The sequence below is a fragment of the Thamnophis sirtalis genome, unplaced genomic scaffold, assembly GCF_051295495.1.
Source record: "Thamnophis sirtalis isolate CommonGarterSnake01/CBP01778 unplaced genomic scaffold, rThaSir2_p1.2 scaffold_6, whole genome shotgun sequence".
NCBI classification, from domain to species: Eukaryota; Metazoa; Chordata; class Lepidosauria; order Squamata; family Natricidae; genus Thamnophis; species Thamnophis sirtalis.
Genome location: NW_028261386.1, coordinates 80,960,953 through 80,977,609, shown reverse-complemented (window position 1 = coordinate 80,977,609; position 16,657 = coordinate 80,960,953).

The following is a 16,657-nucleotide window of genomic DNA, read 5'->3' as shown; positions in this document are numbered from 1 at the left end:
GAACTCGGGGCCTCCTTTGCATAAGGAATTTTTCGCCTTTTAAAAGTTAAGAAAGAGTTAAAAAGCAAAAAATTTCATATGCAAAGGAGGCACTGATTCTCCCGCCTCCTGATCTGGGAGCAGCGAATCATGCCTTGTTGCAGTTGAGCACGCTTACGTTGCGGGTTATTTCAGAGGACACGCTTCAGAGGAGAGAGGAGTGGGGGAAAGGAGGAGGCTCGCTCTTCACTGCAACATGTATGTATTATTTGGTTGGTTCACTAGTTGAAAGGGAAGGGAGGTCAGCATGCCCGGGTCAGCAGAAACACCTCGGAGTCCTTGCTCCGCCGGTAGCATGTGTCGGGTTGCAATTGTGGATTTCCACGTGCCTTTCTCCGTAGAAAGTCAGACACTGACTTTCAGTGGCCTGAGTCTTTTGGAAAGTCCTGCGGTGGGGATGGAGGAGATGGGGGGGCGAGGCGACAGAGCGCGGCAGCGACGAGAAGCAACACCCCCGCCGATGTGTCCGACAGGCGTCTCGCGTTTATGTCCGCCATAAATGCGAGATGCCTGTCGGACACAGCGCAAGGGACATTGCTTCTTGCCGCTGCTATGCTCTTGCCTCACCAACGGTAACCCTCACCGCACGTCACTGAACCCGACACGTTCTACCGGTGGAGCAAGGATTCCGGGGAGCTTTTCCACCTTCCTCGACTGAGCTGGGGGGAAAAACCACGCGAAGAAATCGAAGGTGTTTCTCCTCCGCTGCCGGAGCATCGCGCCCCGCTTACCCGAGCGTGCTGACCTCCCTCCCCTTTAGCTCTGTTTCCCCCGCCCTCGCTTTGTGCGTACGGACAAACCAGGCATGCAGGTCTCCGACTTAAGGACCCTGGAGGGGGGATCGAGGAGAGGAATTCCTGGACTGCGGTCCTCAAGATGCGGACCCATCCTCACAGATTAGGTGACCAGGGCAAAGGGCTTGACCATCGCAACTCAACCCTTCGGGATTCCCCATAGCCTCGTCGGAATGGAGCGCTAACCTTGAAGCTGACCCTGGGCGCCGCTGAGGAACAGCAGAGCTGGGAGTAGCAGCTGCCACCCGCAGGCGCGGCTGCCCATTTCCCTGCGATATGGCTGGAGCGGCTCCACAGGTGGAAGGGCGGGAAGTCTCAGGCTCCGGAGATGCCTTTTGTTGCCGCTTTCTACTCTGCTCCGCCGCACCCACCCCTTCTTGTCACCCGCCCTTATCTCTGCCGCCCTCTGCAGTACGTGAGCCTTCCAGCCCTTGGCAAGCCGCAGGTCCGGTAGAAACAATTCCAACGAGTATGGGATCCTTCCCTGGGGCTTGGTTGCTCCGAGGTGTAATCCGGCTCGGCCGCCATAAAGCGAAACGTGTCCTGATTTGTGGCCGGGCGGCATGTTTGCTGCCCAGCCACAAACCAGGACATGTTTCGCTGAATGGCGGCCGAGCCGGCATGGCTTTAAAAAATAAAATAAAATATAAAAAATGAAAACTAAAAAATAATAAGCGGAGGTGGGGATAGAAATGGAGCTGAGCCTCTTGCCGCTGCAGGCCTGGCTTGTGGAGTGCCAAAAGGGGAGGGGGCCTCTTGGAACACCCCCCACCCTCTTCACCTTTTGCCTCCGCGGCTCTAGCTCCAGCCTCGTCTGGGCTGTGGGCTCCTCATTTGAAGAAATTTTGAAATTTGAAATTTAATAAAATTTGTATGCCGCCCACTCCCATGGGACTCTGGGCGGCTTACAGACAAGATAAAAGCATTTAAAAATTAAAGTTAAAAATACAGTTGTTAAAACTGCACACCATTCATTCTGTCTAAGTGGGGCTGGACATTGATCAACAGCCCCAGGCCTGCCGGAACAGCCAGGTCTTGGTGGCTTTTCGGAAGGCCGGGAGAGTGGTAAGGGTCCGGATCTCTATGGGTAGATCATTCCACAGGGCCGGCACAGCTACAGAGAAGGCCCTCCCACGGGGGGCCGACGGCCGGCATTGTCCGGCCGACGGCACCCGGAGGAGGCCCAACCTGTGAGATCTTGTTGGTTGTTGGGAGGTATGTGGCAGGAGGCGGTCACTCAGGTAGCCAGGTCCTAAACCATGTAGGGCTTTAAAAGTAACGACTAGCACCTTGAAGCGCGTTCGGAGACCAATAGGGAGCCAGTGCAGCTCACGGAGGATGGGTGTAACATGGGTGTATCTAGGTACAACCAGTATCGCTCGCGTGGCTGCATTCTGGACCAACTGTAGTCTTCGAACACACTTCAGGGGCAGCCCCATGTAGAGCGCATTACAGTAATCCAGTCTTGAGGTGACGAGGGCATGAGTGACCATTCAAAGTGCCTCCCGGTCCAGGTAGTGCCGCAACTGGTGCACCAGGTGAATCTGGGCAAAAGCCCCCCTGGTCACAGCCGACAGATGGTGTTCTAACGTCAACTGCGGGTCCAGGAGGACACCCAAATTGTGGACCCTCTCTGAAGGGTGTATGATTTCACCCCCCAGGCTAAGAGGTGGAATGTCTGGACTATCCTTCGGAGGCAACATCAATAGCCACTCGGTCTTGTCTGGATTGAGTGCAAGCTTGTTCGCTCCCATCCAGACCCTGACAGCCTCCAGGCACTGGCACATCACTTCCACTGCTTCGCTGAGTTGGCACGGAGCGGACAGATACAATTGAGTATCGTCCACATATTGATGATATTTGATCCCGTGCCGGCGTATGATCTCACTCAGCGGCTTCATGTAGATATTAAATAGGAGGGGGGACAGGACCGAACCCTGCGGCACCCCATATTTGCGGGGCCTAGGGGTCGATCTCTGTCCTCCAACCAACACCGACTGCGGCCTGTCCGAGAGGTAGGAGGAGAACCACCGTAAGATGGTGCCTCCCACTCCCACCTCCCGCAACCGTCGCAGAAGGATACCATGGTCGATGGTTTCGAAGACTGCTGAGAGGTCAAGAAGCACTAGGAATGTCCTCTATCCCTGGCCCGCCAGGGATCATCGATCAGCACAACCAAAGCAGTTTCGGTGCCGTAACCAGGCCTGAAATGCGACTGAAAGGGATACAGATAATCTGCTTCATCCAAGGTCCGTCAGAGTTGAAAGGCCACCACCTTCTCAACAACCTTCCCTACAAACGGGAGGTTGGAGACTGGACGATAGTTGTTTAAGATGGCTGGATCCAGGGAAGGTTTCTTAAGGAGGGGTCTCACCACCGCATCCTTTAGAGGGTGCGGGAAGGATCCCTCCCGGAGAGAGGTGTTAACAATCCTCTGGAGCCAGCCACGTGTCACCTCCCTGCTGGTCGAGACCAGCCAGGAGGGACACAGGTCCAGTAAACAGGTGGAGGCACTCACCGCACCCATGGCCTTGTCCACTTCCTCAGGAGCGACAAGTTGAAACTCACTCCATGAAATCCGATCAAGACCCTCCCCCGGCATCTCGGCTGGTACTGTCCAAGTAGAGTCCAGGTCCGTCCGAATCCGAGCGACTTTATCCGACAGAAACTGAACAAATTCCTCAGCTTTACCCTGTAAGGGCTCGCCCACATACCTCCCTTTCAGGAGGGAGCGGGTTATCCTAAACAGGGCAGCTGGGCAAGATTCTGCAGATGCAATAAGAGCGGAAAAATGAGCACATTTTGCCACCTGTATCGCCACTAGATAAGTCCTAATGAAGGCTCTTAATTGTGTTCGGTCGGATTCAGAGTTACTAGCCCTCCAGCGTCGCTCTAGGCGTCTCTTTTGGCGCTTCATCTCCCGGAGTTCCTCAGTAAACCAAGGAGCCCTCCTGGATCCACTGCCATGGAGAGGCCGTAAAGGCGCAATCCGGTTTAGAGCCTCACCCGCCGCTGTATTCCAAGCAGTGACCAGGGACTCTGCCGGACTGTGGGCCAGGGAGTCAGGTATCTCACCAAGTGCCATCTGAAATCCCATGGGGTCCATCAGGCGCCTGGGGCGGAACCACCTAATCGGTTCCCCCTCCCTACAGTGGGGGAGTGGTTTCCGAAAGTCAAGCCTCAGTAGGAAGTGATCTGACCATGACAAGGGCAAGATCTCAATGCCCTTCAATTCAAGATCACATCTCCACTGCTTCGAGAGAAACACAAGGTCGAGCGTGTGACCCGCTGTATGAGTCGGACCCTGAATTACTGGGGTCAAGTCCATGGCTGTCATGGAAGCCATGAACTCCTGTGCTCCATCAGAGCGTTCGCCGAGCGACGGCAGGTTGAAATCCCCCAGCACTATAAGCCTGGGGAACTCCATTGCCAGTTCGGCTACTGACTCAAGGAGCACAGGCAGGGCTGTTGAAACGCAGTTGGGAGGTAGGTACGTTAGAAACAGACCCACTTGACCCCCAAGGTCCAACTTCACCAGAAGGGACTCACACCCAACAGTCTCCGGAGCAGGGCTCCTACGAAGAACTAATGACTCTTGGATGATGACTGCCACTCCCCCACGCCTTCTTTGGTGTCGCGGCTGATGGAGCACCTGAAACCCCTCTGGGCACATTTCAGTGAGGGGGGCTCCTCCCTCATGGCCCAGCCAGGTTTCAGTAATACATGCCAGGTCTGCCCCCTCGTCTAATATTAGGTCCTGGACGAAGGGAGCTTTATGAACCACAGACCTGGCATTTATGAACCACAGACCTGGCATTTAGCAACAGCAGGCTGAGGCCCTGACAACTCTCACCATCTGGTTCTGGAGTTGAGCTATCAGGCCGGAAGGGGGGATCGCTGTGACGTAGCGAACCCTCCTTCCCTGGTAATGGCTAGCCCTGTAACTCCCGTCATACCTGCCTCTCCCAACTATGACCGGGATGCAACGGCCGCACCCATAGACCCCTCTTCCCCTCCTGTAGCCCCCGTTCTCCCTGGCAGGCCATTCATACCATACATTCTGGGATGAGAGGTGGATCCGGACCCCCATCCACTTCTGCTTGTGCACTCAGTGGTGGGGGTTCCGGGCCGTGCTCTCAGTCCCCCCATCCATACCGGCTAAGCATTCTGCATATACATACCCCACAAATATTAAATACAGTAATACAGTAAAATAGCTATTCATTAAGTTAAAAGCTGTGGGATCATTCAAACAGACACATACATACCACATGCACTCTCCATACAAAAAGAAAAATTGCGCAGCTGTTAAAGGATGTGCAAGTTCGGATAGAGTTTGTAGGTGGGTTCGCAAAAAGTCCAGTCCGGTGAGGTTCACAAAGATATAAAGGGGGAAGAAGAATTTCATCTTTTCACTTCCTTGGGCGGCAGATGGTATAGGTGGTATTGGGATAGAGGGGTCCAAAAAGTTCCAAGGGGGCTAAGATGGAATGCTTTGACAATGACGGGCAGTAATGGTTGTACCAGCCAGGACCAGATCACAAGTCCAGTGTCCAATGTCCAGCAGACGGGAGCAGGGAACCGGATAGTAAAGCCCCATCTGAGTAGGAGCAAACCGAGGGCCAGGGAAGAAAGTAAAGGCCGCACCATAGAGAAGGCCTAGGGGGTATTCTGGCATTTTTCTGTTCCACCGGACGGAGCAGGAGCCATGGCAACGGTCATAAGGTCTTATACCACCCCATGACAAACCAAACCACCCTCTATAAAGCCAGCCAACAGAGTCCAAATAATCCAAAAGAGACAGGGGCATAGATGTCAAAAAAAGCACCAGGATCAGCCAGTAATGTGCTCCACCGGAGTAGAATAGGGGGGGGCACCTAAAGAGACTACGGCAGCTGAGGCATAGGCCAGCTGCCTTGTCTCGTCCAGCGTCGTTCAAGTCACCCACCTCCTTCAATAACAATAGTCCTCCAATAGTCCTCCAGAAGACAGGCAGACACCAGGGCTCTTCCCAGTCAGCGAGGGAAATAGGACTAAAACTAGAACGATCCAGAGCTGTTTGTGGACGAATTGAAGTGCCGAAGGCTTGAAAACGCCGAAGCGGAGCTTTCAGTGCAGTGCCGCCATTTCCCTCCAGTCTCGTCGAGCGTTCTGGGCGGCTGTGTGGGCCTGGGGACGTCTGGGAGTGGTGTCCTTCCAGAGAATCGTCTATTCAGGTCCCCTGGGTCTCACTCGGTTGCGGGGACCCCTTTTTACAAAAGCTCTGACCCAAACCGCCGGTTTATTCTGGCATTTTTCTGCTCCACCGGACGGAGCAGGAGAGCCAGCGGCCATCCCACCTTGCACATGCGCAGTTTTTTTTACTGTCTAGTCTCTAGTCAGCTTCTTTTTACCACTTTAAATATTCTTCAGGGATTCAGGGAACTATTTCTGTTTCAACTAGTGAAGCAACCAAATAATACATACATATTGCAGTGAAGAGCGAGCCTCTTCCTTCTCCCCCACTCCTCTCTCCTCTGAAATAACCCACAACGTAAGCGTGCTCAACTGCAACAAGGCATGATTCGCTGCTCCCAGATCAGGAGGCGGGAGAATCAGTGCCTCCTTTGCATATGAAATTTTTTGCTTTTTAACTCTTTCTTAACTTTTAAAAGGCGAAAAATTCCTTATGCAAAGGGGCCCCCGAGTTCTGTCGCCTCCTGCTTTGGTTAACACTAAGCAGAAACCAAGCCACTGTGACTTGGAATCTAGTAGCAACTATCCTGGCTTTAATTATTATTTTTTAATTCTTTAAAATTCTTTCCTTTCTCTCAGGAGACTGGTGAGGCCCCGCCTCCTTTGCCTCTAGTGACTGCACGTCCCTGATTTATTTAGGGGGCAACGTCAAGCTGCGGTCCTGTAAACTCCCAGTTAGATTACTGAAATATGGCATTCATGGAGTGACTCTTGAAATCGCCCAGAAGCTGCAATTAGTCATCTGCACTTATTGCAGTTAAGAGTCCCTGTTCACACATAATGCTACTGCTGAGGCTTCTACATTAGGCTACCAGTAATGCGGCTTGTTTGTTTTTAACTTCAAATTATACATTGCATGGCACCAGGGCAACTACAGAATTTCAAATAAATCCTGCTTGTGTAGTAGATGGATCTTGAATGTGGTTGTTTAACTTTCCCTTCCCCTTGAGATCTAGAAAAAAGCAGGTAACTCTTTTTTTTAAAATCCAATAATATTCACTTTATAGCCACCTACCACAAATCCAAATGGCAACATTACTGTTGACTTTTAGAAAACTTTAAAAACAGCTGCTCAGAAGGTTTTTTTTTAAAGTGTTATCAATATTTATTTATTTGGTTTTATTAATCCTGCCTTTATTATTATTTATAAATAACACAAGGCAGTGAATATAGCTGATCTTTCTTCCTCCTTTTCTTTTCTCCACAACAACCCTTGAATTTGTCTGAGAGAAAGGGACTGGTTGAAAGTCACCATATGTTTTTTCTAATTGTAATTTAAGATATTTTTAGGATTAGTATCTATCCCTTTTTTATTTCTGTTATCTTTATTTTAACTTTATTTAGTTAAAATAAAGTTAACCATTAATTTATTTGGATATGGATTTATGATTTATGATTGCTATATTAGGTAGTAGAGGTAGAGGTTCCTCCACACATGCATGCTAGTCATTCCCGACTCTAGGGGGCAGTGCTCATCTCCATTTCTAAGCCGAAGAGCCAGTGCTGTCCAAAGACATCTCCGTGGTCATGTGGCTGGCATGACTAAATGCCAAGGGAGCACGGGACGCTGCTACTTTCTCACCAGGGGTCGGTTGCTGCTGGCGTTACTCCCGGTTCACAACCCGCCCGTGCACCAGATGCAGGTTGTATGTCTGCAGTACTCAATGTAAATTGTTCTGCATGCATGCGCAGAACAATTTACAGTGAACTGCGCACGCACAGTCACTAAAATCCAAAATGGCGGTGCCCAAGCAGCAGAGAGGGAACTGGTTCGTGGGTGTTACGGGCCTGGGTCGCTGCCGGTTCTGCGATCCAGACCTGAATTCCACTACCGGTTCAGCCAAACCGAGCTGAACTGGCAACAATACCCCTCTGCTTCCTACCAAAAGTGGTCCCTATTTTTCTATTTGCATTTTTAAGTGCTTTCGAACTGCTAAGTTGGAAGAAGCTGGCACAAGTAATGGGAGCTCACTCAGTTACGTAGCACTAGGGATTCGAACCGCCGAACCACCGACCTTTCTGATTGACAAGCTCAGCATCTTAGTCACTGAGCCACCGCATCCCTGCTATATTATGTAATTGTTCATCAATATACATAAATCCTTTTTTTCAAGTCTCCAATGTGCTTGTGTTGCCTGTGATTGTTGACCCTCCAATTCACATTTTTAGAGACAGGGATTTGGAAAAGTAATATCCTCCCTTCCCTTCCCCTCCCCTCCCAGCTCCTTCTGTCAGACAGGAAATTTATTCCATTGATAAAGGATAATCCTTGATTTGTGGATTCATAGCCTTTATAACATTTAGTTGGTGGATAAACATCCCTATTGTTTGGGGAACTAATATTAAGTGACTAACTATTTAAAGTGTTACATTCAGATTTGAATTTTGTGGAATTCTACTTGCATTCTTAGAAGCTGGTGAGCAGAAGTGTTTGCCAATTTCTCATTCCATTTGTAGCCCTCTATGTTTCCTCGACACTGCAAATGAAGCTCAAATACTTTGGCCAACTAATGAGAACTGAGTGGAAAAGACCCTGATGTTGGGAAAGACTGAAGACAAAAGGAGAAAGGAATGGCAGGCAATGAGATGGTTAGATAGTGTCCTAGACACAATGAATATGAATTTGGGCAAAGTCTGGGAGACAGTAAAGGACATGAAAAATTGCATGCAACTAAACAACATGCCTCCCAAAAAGCAGCTCCAGAAAGCTAGAGGATCTTCTAAAAGTGGCAGATATTAAGAAATTTTTCGTTAATGAGATTCCAAGGGTATTTATTCCTACAAGTAAAAGAGATATGAATATAAATCAAAATTTCAGCCATTGTGGCCAAACAATGAATGATAGATATTAAGCCAGGGGTCACCAATCCCTGAGCCATGGCCCACTAGTGGGTCACAGACATTGGTGGGTTTTAATTTATTTTACTACCAGTTCGCTCGTGCGTGATCCGGGGTGAACCAGCAGAAACCCACCTCTGGTCACAGACTGGAACCGAGCTGCGCAAGCAGTAGGCAAATGCTCGCACACAGCTCCATTGGCATGAGTGACAGGTACTTGTGCTCATGTTCGAAGTTCCATTGGTGCAAGCGGCATACACATGCACATGCCACTTACACAAATGGAGCTGTGCATGCTAGCATGGATGCCTACCATTCACACACAGAATCATCCCCTCTCCCCCCATGCTGGGCTGCCAAGCTAGGAAGATTAGGATCTGCTGTATTAAATCATATGTGGAAATAATATCTTTGCTCAGGTTTTGATGATACACCATTTTTTTCTCAATATAATAAAGCCAGTTTAATAACTGATTAAACATTATTGAATCATTTTGTAATCCATAGCTAAATATTCTTCAGCACTTCAGTCTTCCACTACTGGTAGTTAAGTAGTCTTCAAATTATGTATCCGTGTGCTACTGATGGACTCTGAAGACTAAGCTATCATTAATTGTTCCAGTACATATTGTTTCGTTCTTTTTGTCCAGAATGCCTTAATTGTAGATTAAGCAACTCTTAATTATTTTCTGCTAAAAATTATTCACAGCTCTGTAAATTATGAGGACAACGGTTTGTTTGTCCAGAATTTACGTAACCTTGAACTATCTTTTCAGTGGAAACCTTTTCAGTTCCTCTCTTTTAACAATCAGTCAAGCGTTGGAGAAAGGAAGCTGCAATAATGGGTGATTACTGACAGGTGGAAATGTATACAAGAGCTAAAAATAAAACACTAATCTCTTTTCTCTGGCTTTTGCTTATGCACAGAAGCAAGAAAATGCATTTTTTGTTATGTATCATATTTCACTACAGTGTTTGTGACAAATACATCGTTTCCAAATGCTGTACATTTCACTAGCTGTATTTACATAACATAATTTGACCCAATTAGCCACTCCTCCAATTAAAAAACTCATATGCACGCACTAGAAATGCACAATCTCTGGCAACCCAATCAGCTGGGCAATTTCTAAGTCCTCCCAGGCATCATAACCAATGTTGCCACTTCCCTGGGTTTCCATTCCTTTTGGCAGAATGTTTTGCTGAAACGGAAAATCTATAGTAACCTCATTGTGGGTCAGTACCACTATGGACAGAGTGATTGAGTTTCATTCTATTTTTTCCCTTGCTGCATATTACCACGGGAGTGTAAAAAAAATAAAAATAAAACCAGGCATTCTTAATGAAGGTCTGCTTTGTAGTGCTTGAAACCTTTTGTCTTTATTCTGAAGAGAGTATAGGTGGTCAGTTATCTGAGAAATCAAATATTTTCATAATATAGATATAGAAGAAGTTGTTTTAGTTCCAAACAACCCCGAAGTTATAAATAACTCCTCTGGATTAATTCATTAGTTCATTCATTTTCTAGAGATGAGATAAGACAAGACAAGATGTTAGGCATGTAAAATTGAATGCAATATTTGTGTGTTTTAGCAGAGAACCTATCAATGGTATTGAGGAGCATGTGACTCAAGACTTGAGTCCATAATCCTTTAAAATAGTGTACATTTCATATCCACTGGACATTTTTCAGTCTTGCTTTTTATGCAATCTCCATATTGCAATCTCCATATTGCCATTGAAGTTTGGCTGAGATGACAATAACAGCATATAGTAAAGGTAGTCCTTGCCTTATGGATCACAATTGAAGCCCCAAATTTCTGTGTTTAAGTGAGACATTTGAATTTTGCCCAATTTTACAACTTTTCTTGCTGCAGTTGTTAAGTGGATCACTGCAATTGTTAAGTTAGTAACATAGTTGTTAAGTGAATCTGGCTTGCCCATTGGCTTTGCTTATCAGAAGGTCGCAAAGGGGGATCACATGACCCTGGGACACTAATAACAGTTGCCAAACATTCAAATTTTGATCACGTGACCTCAGGGATTCTACAACAACTTTTACATGTGAAAAACATGTAATAACTCGCTTTTTTCAATTCTGTTGTACATTTGAATGGTCACTAAACAAACTGTTGGAAGTCGAGAACTACTTGTAAATACTATAGAAGTACATGAGTCTATGTAAGCCTGCACAGATCCAGATTAAATTAATAATACAATTTCACTTTGAAGAAGATTCCCATGCTGCACTAACCACAAGAGATTCTTGAGAAATCATACCAGTTTTTCCAGTACCTGGTCTTCTGTTGAACATTGCATTATGTTGATTACTCTAAGGAAGTTTGCAAAAGGAAGTGGTTGATTTCATAGCGCCTTGATTGCAAACCCAATGGTGTTTGGCCTTAGTAGGCATCTTACATTTTATTACATATCTTACATTTCCATGTTTTCTTCAGAAAAATAAATATGGATTTGGTTTCATGTTCAGAATGGCTAACGGAGTACATAATTCTGTTCATTGTGAAAGTTTTGCACATTGAGATAGATCAGCCATGTTTCTCATTTGTCTTTCAGAAAGATCACACCATTCGGGTTAGATAGATTAATTTTCCCTTTAAAACACTGTTGGAAGAAATGTCCTTCTGGGTTCAGCTCCAAGTGGGGGAAAAGACACTGGAGATACAGAGGCTGCTTGGAAAGATAGTTTAATGGTGGACAGGACCACATGGCTTGAGTCCTGAACAGAAAAGGTGATCACATGCTTCAATGTTGGGTGAAGAAGAAGAGAAGAGATGGAAGGGCTGAAAATTCCTGGCTTTATACCCTCTGTTTGGCCCCCCTCTCTGTTTCCTGTTCCTGTGTAAGAAATGTATTCTGATTGGTTGTCAGACTCCCATGGGGCCAAGTTTTAAGTTTCCAGATGCCATGTGGTGAGTTTCTGTTGAAGGCTAATATTATCATGCCTTAATCCCATCACCCTGAAGCTGAAGGGGAGAACTCTTTATTATGTAGAATAGACAGGCTTGGGCATTTTAATGGGCCATTAAAGAAAGTGGGCCTATTAAAGAGTGAGTGTTTCTCACCTAAAAACACGTTTCTCTATTTCTGATCCAGGGAAATATAATATTCTGCCTTTTCAATATTTCCTAGGATATTTCATTTTTCTAGGAGAGGAGTGATAACATCCGACAACACAGTGTCAGGCCTTCATGATTGCCCAAAACAGGATACAGACTCTACATGAAGACTAGAGCCAAGTTTTATTGAGAATGACTATCTTAATAGAATCTTGCAAGTCTGATTGTATTTTTCATCCTTTCCCTCTTATACCTCAATGAGTCAGAGAGGAGCCAATCATTTATACTACTACTCAAGGCTTAAGGAATGTTCCTGCCCTTTTAAAAAAAAATCTCTTTCTAAATATTTCCCTCAAAGCCATCTCCATTGCTCTCTGCACACAGGTATAAAAGAGAAATAGAAAAATTAGACTGTGGTTTAAAATGTTGTAGTTTTTATTCTTGCATTTCATTTGCGATATTCTAAGCTAACATTTTAATATCTCTCTCACACATACATATGTTTTGCTTTTGTTGTTTGTAGGTTTTAATCCTATGTTCCAGAGGTGAGTTGCCAATTTTTCTACTACTGGTTCAGGCGCTTGTATTTGCGTTCAACACTTCTGCGCATGCACAGAAGTGTCCAGAGAGGTGAGTGGAGCCTCCCGCCAGTGCTACTACAGGTTCGCCTGATCTGGGCCGAACCAGAAGCAACCCACCTCTGGTATGTTCAATACATGGAGCTCAGAGGTGGGTTGCTCCAGTTCAGCCTGGATTAGCTGAAAGGGTAGGAGCGGTGGTGGAAGGCTCCGCCCACCCGCCTGGAGGCTTCTGCGCATGCACAGAAGTGTCACATGTGCGTGTGAACACTCACACGGCTGCACAAGCAAGCCGGTAGTAAAAAAATTAGAAACCCACCACTGATGGAGTTGCAATGGCAAGATGGCTATAAAATCAATATAAATAACAGTAAATAATTCACAGAAAAAAGGATAATGGTGGCTGGCTGTAAATAACATGTTTTGCACTACATATCTCACATTACCAGATAAACCATATGTAGCAAGTCATCAACTGAAACATCAGCTGTTCCAAAATGTGTAAAAAATATTTGCTGCGCTGAAGGTTATAGATTCTGAATCTTAAAATGAAAAATAGCAATATATTGCCACCTTCTGGACAATAGTGAACTCATTATATAACAACTCTACCTAGAAATTGAAGTTACCTGAAAATAAATACATGTAGACATTTTATTTTTTAGTTATTTGTTGATTAAATTTTTATGCCACCCATCTCCTCTACAAGGGGACTCTGAGTGGCTTTCAGTTATACATTTGATTTGAAATAAATGTTCTGAAGACCCAATGGAAGAAAATGCCACTGCATTCAGTAATATTGATAACTAACTATTGATTTGATGAAATAGAGATCTTGTTATTATTAGTTCCATCTCAACCCCCAATAATTTGTTTCACTTGATTCAGGCTGATATTCTATCAAATAAACATTTTGTCTTTTTAAACAAAACTCAATTACCTTACCTGCTTGATATTTGGAATGCTTCCACCATTATAGAAATGACCATTGCTCAAAATTACTTCACATTTTGTCACAAAACAACGAAGTTATTAGTTACTTTATTTAAAGGGGGGTGGGTTTAAGGATGGGTAACTCAAAATTTCCTATGCTAGTTTTTTACACAATTGAAATTATTTACAACATTCCAACTGTCTAATTTACTGATTAGTTTCATCATGTTCCGGAGTGTGGGTGGGCAGGAGATTGGGTTTTCTTATAGCAGAATGGAACACCCTTGAGCCAGTCTGGATTGAACTATGAGCAGAGTTAACATGCAACACTCCACTCTAACCACTGTGCCACCATAGCTCAAAAAAGTAGATCTGAGGTTGAAGAAGACACTTACCACTAATAAGGATTAGAAGGATTGTTTTAATGGTATGATTACTCTTGCAATATATCTTTCATGTATGCTGTCCCAAGTTTTGAATAAATAGTATAACAGTTTTTGTAAATAAATCATAACTCAATCTAGTTTTGGGACTGTGTTTTCAAAGCCCAATTAAATTCTAATCCTGCTTTGTTAAAAGTCAAGAATTTGAAATAAAAGTAAAGTTATGTATTGCTTAGGAAATAATTTAGAAAAGGCAACTCATTCTAAGTGGAAGTGTAAATATAGCATGTCTTTTTGTGACATTGTGCAGAAAAAGATGTGGCTGCTTCAAAGATTTATAGATAAGTGTTATATTTGGAATCCAAAGCATATTTTTGAATTATTTCTAAAATGTTGCATAGTCATTTGGAAACTGGGAAGTAGCACAACTCAGGAAAACTGTCAAAATCTGACATACATAGGTAAAAAATATTGCTCAGTGTACTGAGCAAAGCAGGAAGCAAGTTCTTACTACATAAAACAGAACATTCAGAAATTTCATCCTTCACAGGAACTGTAGGAATTTGATGGATTTCCCCCTGTGTCTGATGAAAGCATCAAACTCTGTCTTTCACCCCATTGGTTTAGGTTCATTCCATGATTTGATCTGACAAAGTTAAGCTTATGATTTGGAAAAGAGATAAGTCAAAATTGTTGTCCAATGTGATAGCCAGGTATACATCTCCATTCTGGATGAAGTGAATGATGCTGTTGATGTTCTTTTGCAGTGCCTGGAGGCTGCGAGGGTGGGCTGAAAAACTCATCCCTCTCCTAAGCATACTGATGTGCTTCAAATTCCTTGGCAACATGCATTTTGCTCTCCAAGTTCATGGGGATCTAACCATAAACCTAAGGAGGATTATCGTGCAATTGGATTTTCTCATAACTTGGACAGGGAGAAAACCTGGACTAAAAATCTCAGCCCCCTTCTAAGAATAGGGATGTGCGGTGATTTCATTGGTGACATCAATTTTGCTCTCTAAATTCATGGAGACCTAACCCTAACCCTAATTGGCTTTACATGCCACTGGGATTTTCCCATGTAACATCAACAGGTAGAAAAGATGCGCTGAAAAACATAGCCCCCTCCTATGCATATCCATGTGCTTCGAATTCCTTGATGACATCCATTTTTTCTCTCCGAGTTCACAGAAACCTAACCCTAACTCTAAATGGGTTTACCTTCCAATAGGATTTTTCTATATATTTTCCCTGGAAAGGTAGAAAAGCCTGACTGAAAACGTCCCTGCTCTCATAAGCATACCGATGTGCTGCCAATTTATTTACAATATCTATTTTGCTCTACAAGTTCATGGGGACCTAACCTTAACAGTAAGTATGTTTATCATTGAATAGGATTTTCCCACATATTCAGTTTGGCCAGGGAGAAAAGCTGGCAAGTTTAGGATGTGTGGACTTCAACTCCCAGTATTCCCCAGCCAGCCAAGGGTGAGAAACCCTGGGTTGCAGAATGACTTTAAAATAGAGTCAGTAATTTCTTCCTGGCTGTCCAAAGATCATTCGATGGGCCTGCTCTGTGAGTTACTGAAATGAATGCCAAGAATCCCAGAAAACCTGTGCTTTCTGGGTTGCTTTAACATCTCACAGCTTTGTTTGACTGCAACGGTAAAATAATAAACAAGCAAACACAAACATATCATCATCAGAGAACTATAGAAGTGTATTCCAGAATAATACTAAGACTTTTGCATCTGTGTAACTAAAAATTCATGGTGCAACTATGGTTGTACGCCAGAAGATGCTACTCTTGGTACAACTTCCATTGTACCTCTACACTGAATTTAAAAGGGAAATACGATAATGACATTAGTTTCTTACACCCACATTTACAGACCAACACATTTGATTCTTCTGATTTGTTTGCAGGTATGATGTCCTCACTTAGCAATACCTATTTGATGCTTTTCTCTCTAAACTATTCATTTCAATTGCCTCACTTGTTTTATCTAAAGAGATTGAACATTAATAATGTGATCAGCTGCAGCACTTGGCAACTGAGAAAGAGACAATGGATGTAAAGCAAAATCCATACAATTATTCGTAAAATGATAGTAGTTACCATAAATATGTGCATGCTTCATGGAAGGAGCTTGCAAAGTGACCAAGAAACTATTCTCTATAATGCATTTTTTTAATTAAAGGAAAAAGATAAAGTGGAACAAAATCATCTTTGATCTTTTCTATGAATCTGGGTTCATCTGCAGACCAGACCAGAATTTCTCAGGTTTTTTTTTTAGAAAGAAGCAAAAAGGAAAACTTAACTCTGATTGTTGGTATTAAACAACAGTTTAACATTTTCTAATTGTTGGTTAGACAATGTTAGCTTACTCTGCTTTGTTTTCACCCCATAAAGAGATGGAAGAGAAACATGAGTTCTGATGAAGAAAGACTTAGTACTTGCAAGCTTTCACATATATTACTTACACTTTTGCAAAAGAAGTCTTCAGTTTACCTGTTGAATAAAGAAATGTGAGACAAGAAGTAAATAATAAATAATCAGACAGTATCTAGCTAAAATGTGAATATTTCTGATAGGTTTTTAGAGCTTCTTAGCCTATTTCTTTCCTACAAAGTAGTCTTTCTCATGTTTGAATGTTTATTGTTTTTTAAAATTATGGTTGTAAATTTAATTGCATTATAAATTGCATTTTAGTACTTAGTGAGCATTTTTAGTGCCAGCTGTTGATGGGAAAATGAGGTAAATAAATGCATTACTAAAT